The sequence below is a fragment of the Passer domesticus genome, chromosome 9 (genome assembly GCF_036417665.1).
Source record: "Passer domesticus isolate bPasDom1 chromosome 9, bPasDom1.hap1, whole genome shotgun sequence".
NCBI classification, from domain to species: Eukaryota; Metazoa; Chordata; class Aves; order Passeriformes; family Passeridae; genus Passer; species Passer domesticus.
In genome coordinates, this window is record NC_087482.1 from 14,478,062 (window position 1) to 14,483,929 (window position 5,868).

General features: G+C 57.4%; 2 long non-coding RNA genes across 2 annotated transcripts; both read right to left on the reverse strand.

Annotated features, from left to right (window-relative positions):
* Window positions 1–1,089: 1,089 nt before the first annotated feature.
* On the reverse strand, window positions 1,090–2,047 carry LOC135308167 (uncharacterized). Its single transcript, XR_010368719.1, has 2 exons — window positions 1,894–2,047; window positions 1,090–1,363 (listed from the first exon to the last, which is right to left on the reverse strand). It is a non-coding gene; the product is annotated as an uncharacterized LOC135308167 (long non-coding RNA).
* A 530-nt stretch (window positions 2,048–2,577) lies between these two features.
* LOC135308374 (uncharacterized) lies at window positions 2,578–3,099 on the reverse strand. The gene is made up of 3 exons (XR_010368812.1): window positions 2,977–3,099; window positions 2,704–2,775; window positions 2,578–2,617 (listed from the first exon to the last, which is right to left on the reverse strand). It is a non-coding gene; the product is annotated as an uncharacterized LOC135308374 (long non-coding RNA).
* Window positions 3,100–5,868: the final 2,769 nt, after the last annotated feature.

A 5,868-nucleotide genomic window follows, 5' to 3' on the forward strand; every position in this document is an offset into this window, starting at 1 on the left:
AGGTTTATTCTCGGTTTTTGGTACCAAGAGGAACAAACTGAAGCCAGTTACTGTAAAATGCCTGCACAAGCACCAGTGCAAATAACAGCCAAAGGAAGGATGAAGCCAAGGTGTCCCACAACCATGGCCCAAGCGGCCAGAGATCCTCCTTCAACCCTGGCTGCATTGAAGCCCCACTGACTGCCAAGAAGAAAAGCGCCCTACTGAGAGCAACCAAACTTAACCCTCTGCCAGGACACAAATTTAGAGGGAAAAAAATTTGAAATCCCTACATCACCAGACACAGTTCCCAGTGAGAAGGGTTGGAACACTCTGCCCCCCAGCACTTCCCCGGCAGGCAGGTTCCCAAAGGTGCTGGGAGCTAAGCTGTGCCCTCCGAGGGAACAGAGCCAGCCTCCCTTCAGTGGGAGAAGGCGCGGCCTCAGCTGTAGCCCCGGGTGCCTGCGGTGGCCCAGGGCACGGCCATGGCTGTCAATGTGTTGGGCTGCAGCACAGGGCAGGCTGGAGCTCAGCAGCCTCAGCAGAGCCCAGGGCCGCGGCCCTTCCCTGCCGGGGCCCGAGCCTGGCCCGGCCCGGCCCGGCCTGAGCAGCCCGGACTGGCCCAGGGGATGGGCTGCGCCCGCCCGCTGTGCCCACAGGCTGGGCCCAAGCCTTTGCAAGAGGCTTTCTCCCAGCTTGGCAAAACCTCGGCCAAGTGTCCCTGTGCTGTGCTGAGAAGAGTAAAAAACCTCCTCAAATTTAACCCTGCTGCCCAACACATGAGGGATCCCTGCACAATGTAGGAGAGGCCATCAATACTCCTTTGTGCCTCATGAGGGATCCCTGCACCCCTCAGCAGCGACCCGAAAATATCCCTGTGTGCCTCCTGAGGTCAGGGCCCAGATGTTCCCCCGGAAGGAAATGTGTCCTCAGCGCAGGGACGCTCAGCATGGGCTCCCCCATCCCCTCGGGGCCCCGCCGCTGGGCACAGCAGCCCCTGCCTGGCTCCTGCCTGCCCACACCGTGGCCATCCACGGCTGCTTCTGGGCATGGAGCTCAGCCAGTGCTGGTGTCGGGTGGGCTTTGCTGGTGCTACCACACAAACATAGCTGCGAAAACTCTATTTCTTTATTTAAATATAAAATGTGGGCCAAGCCCTGCCCTGGCAGACAAGGGCTGCCCACCTTCAGTCCTGGCCAGGGAACAGGACCAGGGGGCTCAGGGGCAGAGGGTCTCATTGAGGAGGGGTGGGTTTTGGGATGCCTCATGATGCTCATGCAGCCACGGCAGTTCAAAGAGGGGCGGAAGTGAAGAGCTGGGATAAACGGTCAGGTTGTCATTGCCTCTGTTTTTAGGCTGGTCTTCTGGAGATACACAGGAGCACCTGTGAAGAGAGGAGGTGGCTGAGGCCCCAGCTGACAGTGGCACACAGGGACCCTCGTGCACAGCAGGGCCCAGAGCTGGCAAGGCTCCCCAGCACGGCTGGAGCTGCTGGCACAGCTGGGCCCAGCTGGACAGCTGCCCCTCAAGGCCCCGGCCAGCAGGGCACGGCTCTGGGCAGGGTCCCTGGCCAGGAGCGGGCCCCAGAGCGCCTCTGCCTTTCAAGGGCAATCTCGGCCCTGCTCTTTCTCCTCCCCACCTCCCTCTGCCTCTGCCCTGTGCCCCTGGGGCTGCCCTTGGCCAGGCAGCCTCAGTGGGAGCCAGCACTGGCTGCTGCCCCAGAGGGCTCCCCAGGACAAGCCCCAGCAATTGAGAGGCCAATGGAAGCACTGGGCAGCAGCAGAACCCTCAGCAGAGTTATTTGGACAATCATGGACTGGCCACAACTCCACTGCAGACTCTCTGGGAATGTTCCCTGACTATGAGCAGCCTTTAAAGGAAGCTGTTTGAGGTGGAGAATCGCAAAACACTCACCATTTTCTCGTCCAGCAATACCAGATTCCTGCACAGCACATCATCAGGCACAGTGCCGCACCAGCCACAATGGCCATCAACTTAATCAAACAAGGTGTTCCGCAGCAGAAAACTCTTCTCATGCTTTTCCAGATGATGTCAGAATGTGTTGAGGTGCTGGCTGCATCTGTGGGAGCAATGGGGAGCGTGAGCCCGTGCTGAGCTGCACTGCTGAGCTGGCAGCACTGTGGTTACAGGCAGGACGTTCTCACTCCCTGTTTCCCCCAGAGCTGGGGCCTGCAGGCACCTTGCTGCCCCTTGGCACAGGCGTGCTCAGTACCCAAACCCCCTGAGCCTGCATGCCATAATTCCTCTGTGCTGTGCCCTTCTGCTCCAGGCAACACTTGTCAAAGACATGGATAAGGAGAATGGCCAGGGTTTTGGAGCTGCTCCAGGGCCCTCCCTCCTGCACAGAGCGGCCCCTCCAGATGTGCACAGAGACTGGGAAATTGCAGGGGATCTTAGGGTGTGCATGGCCTGTGGTGCATGGATGCCTTCCCGCTGTGCCGGGCACGGTGTGTCCACATGTGCAGCCAATGCCCCCGGCTGCTGAGTCCCAGGGGAAGGCTGAGGGAAATGCACCCACCACTCTGGCTGTCCACATCACTCAGGAGTTTTTCCAGATATTTGGATTCCTCCAGGGATGTACGAGCTCCTGTAGGTTTCTTCTTCCGTCTTGGAGGACCTTAAGAGAAATATTTCCGTTTCCCAGGAAAGGATCCCACAAAACGAGGGCTCAGCCTGTGGGGTCAGCAGGAACAAACTACTCACCCCTGTGATGGGAGATGGGCTTGCGTGCAACATCCACCAAAGGACCTGGGAAAGTCCTCCCTGCAGACACACCTGTAACAAAACAGCCACAGAAGCTTCTGCCATCTCTGCTGATCTGCACAGGCACCGCTGAGCCGCAGGAGCAGGGAGGGGATCGCGCAGGGCAAGGGCACACACGTGCATGGTTCTGTGCTGGCACCTGCAGCGATGCCCCCCTGGCCCAGCTTTGGCCTCTGAGCTGGCAGCTCTCCCAGGGGAAAGAACTTGACCTACCCTCAGCATCACCCAGAGGCTCAGTAATGGACGTGAGCTGGGAAGCTGCACCACCTTCACCAGCAGGTTCAGCTGCAAAGAAAGGCAGGACAGAAGAGCTCCTGTGGCACTGCAGGAGATCCTCAGGCTGCCCACAAGGCTCAGCCCCGGGGCACAGCCCTGGGCCCGGCCCCTTCCCTCTCTGCTCCTCTCTGTGGCTGCACAGAGCACACGGAAGGACACACTGGCATTGCACACAGGAGGAAGATGGACAGCTAAATGCTGCTTCCTCCCACTGACAGTGATCCTGTGGGATCTCTCAGGGCTCCAGAAGGGAGCAGGGCAAAGTTTTTAGAATCTTTCTACTCTGACTTAACCTTAACAAAAATGGCCCATGAGTGAGCTTTATCCACATGGACACTGATTATTCTGCCAGTAAAAACGGAAATGCAGAACTTGCCTCCAGCATTCTCCAAGCCATTCAAAGTGTCATTAACCAGGACTTCCAAGTCATGTAAGTCGTGATCCAAATCTAGAAGGGGGCAAACACCAGAACCACTTCTGTGTGTGCTGGGATCCCCTTCTGCCTCAGGGAACCAGGCACTGCAAGGGTGTCTGGTAAGGCCATGGGAGCCAGATGTGAATGGACATGGCCAAAGGTGCATGGGGGCCTGGGGAGCTCTGAACTGGCTCTGGTCACTCTCCACCCTCTTTACCTGCCCTGTGTAACATTCTGGGACAGGAATGGGAAATGGGGCTACCCAGGGCCCCTTGGGACACTCTCCCTCCCACAGAGGAAACATTCCCTGAAGACCTGGGCAAAACCATCCCCAGCGCTTCCCAGGGAGCAGGGAGCGCTGTCCCGGGAAAGGGCAGCCAGGCTGCCGGCTCACCTGCTCCCCGCGCTTGCAGCGGAGCAGCCTGGGCAGCCCTGGCAGGCAGGGCCGCGGCCAGGAGCAGCAGGAGGAGGAGGCGCAGAGCAAGGGCCATGCTGCCTTGCCCTCTGCCAGTCCCGCAGCTCTTGCTGCCACCGCTGTCCCAACACCGCTGTCCCAACGTCAGCACCGCTGCTGCCACCGCCGCTGCTGCCGCAACAGTTGTGCTCAGGGACTGACTGCTGGCTCCTTGTGCTGCTGTGCAACCACGGGGCTCTGGCACCTCTGGCACCTCTGTGACATCAGGGCCTGCTGAGACTTCAGCCTGTTGTGACCCCAGAGCCCTTCTGTGACCTCATGGCCTTAGCTGTACCCCCAGAGTGTGCCCCCATCTGTATGAATGCACTGCCCTGATTGTTTTGCTTTATCACAGTTCCATTGCTCAGAAAAACCTTATTTTTCACCTGCTGACATTGCTGGTTAGGCTCTGTCCCTGGAGATGCTCTTGATGTCTTTCCTATTTTCCTGGGCATGCCACTGGAGGAGGTCCAGTCCCAGATGGTCCCATGGAAGGAAATGTGCCCTCAGCCCAGGGATGCCCAGCATGGGCTGCCCCATCTCCCCAGGGACCCTCCACAGGTCACAGCAGCCTCTGCCTGGCTCCTGCCTGCCCACCCCGTGGCCATCCCCAGCTGCCCCTGGGCATGGAGCTCAGCCAGTGCTGATCCTGGCTGGGCTTTGCTGCTGCTACCACCCGGACACTGGGGTGACAGCTCCATCTCTTTAGTGCAAGAGAAGAGCTGGGCCAAGCCCTGCCCACCTTCAGTAGGGGCCAGAAAGCAGGGCCAGCGCCTTCACGGGAGAGGACCTTGTCTGGCTGGAGGCAGCATCTGCACTGCAACAAGCTGTTAAAGCAGCTGGCACAGAGACATCGGGCGTGGGCATGGAGATGGGAAATGTGTGCTACGGGTGTCCCAGACTGAGGTGTTTGGCCGTTCCTGTAAAGCTGCAGATGGACACCTGTTGAGACAGGAGGTGGCTGAGGCCCCAGTTGCAGCTGGCACACAGAGACCCTCCTGCACTGCAGGAGATGCCCACTGGGCTCAAATTTTGCCTCTGAAGATGGAGACGTGAGCTGTCAGAAATCCTAGAAAATATCAGGGAAAAGGTTTTAAGTTGGTTGTTTTCACTAGGTACAAATCTTCAGTGAGAAAAGAGCCTCTCCAGTACACTGGGTGTCTTGTTATGAATTCATTCTTCTTAGAGTGAAGATTACCAATTAAATGCAATTTTATTTTTTATTCTACAAGTGTAAAAGTGTTCTAAATTTTTCTAATTCAAAAAGTAATTTGAAATATCCTAAAGGACTATAGAAAAATGTAAGAATCATTTGGGGATTTTTTCCTATGAAAAATAATGCTGAATATTTCTAAAAATTTCTAATATGTCAAAATGTAAATCAAAGACAAAATGGGGTCGCTTTTTCTCAGGAGTCCTATATGTGGTTGCTGGCTGCCCCTCTAGGCTGTGCCCAGACAATCAGCTCAGCCAGTGCTGGTGGTAGCTCACAGACACAGGAGCTGAAGCCCAAAGATGTTGCTGGGCTCAGGCCCTTCCCTGGCAGGAGGGCTGCAGCATCTGTCCTGGCTGGACACTAGGAGCAGCACCTCTGGGGACAGAGGCTCCTGTTCTGGGTGATGGTGGCAGCAGCATGTGCCCAGCAATGGTCATGCAGCGATGGCAGGGACAACGGGCACTGGCACGGAGATGCAAGAGGACAGGCCCAGTTCTCCATGACTGAGGCCTTTGGCCGGTCTTGTGAAGCTGCAGAGGTGCTCCTGTGCAGAGAGGAGGTGGCTGAGGCCCCAGCTGCCAGTGGCACACAGGGACCCTCGTGCACAGCAGGGCCCAGAGCTGGCAAGGCTCCCCAGCACGGCTGGAGCTGCTGGCACAGCTGGGCCCAGCTGGACAGCTGCCCCTTATTGCTGGATCTGGATCTATGTAGAAATCACGAACAGGACAGTACTACTCAGGAATG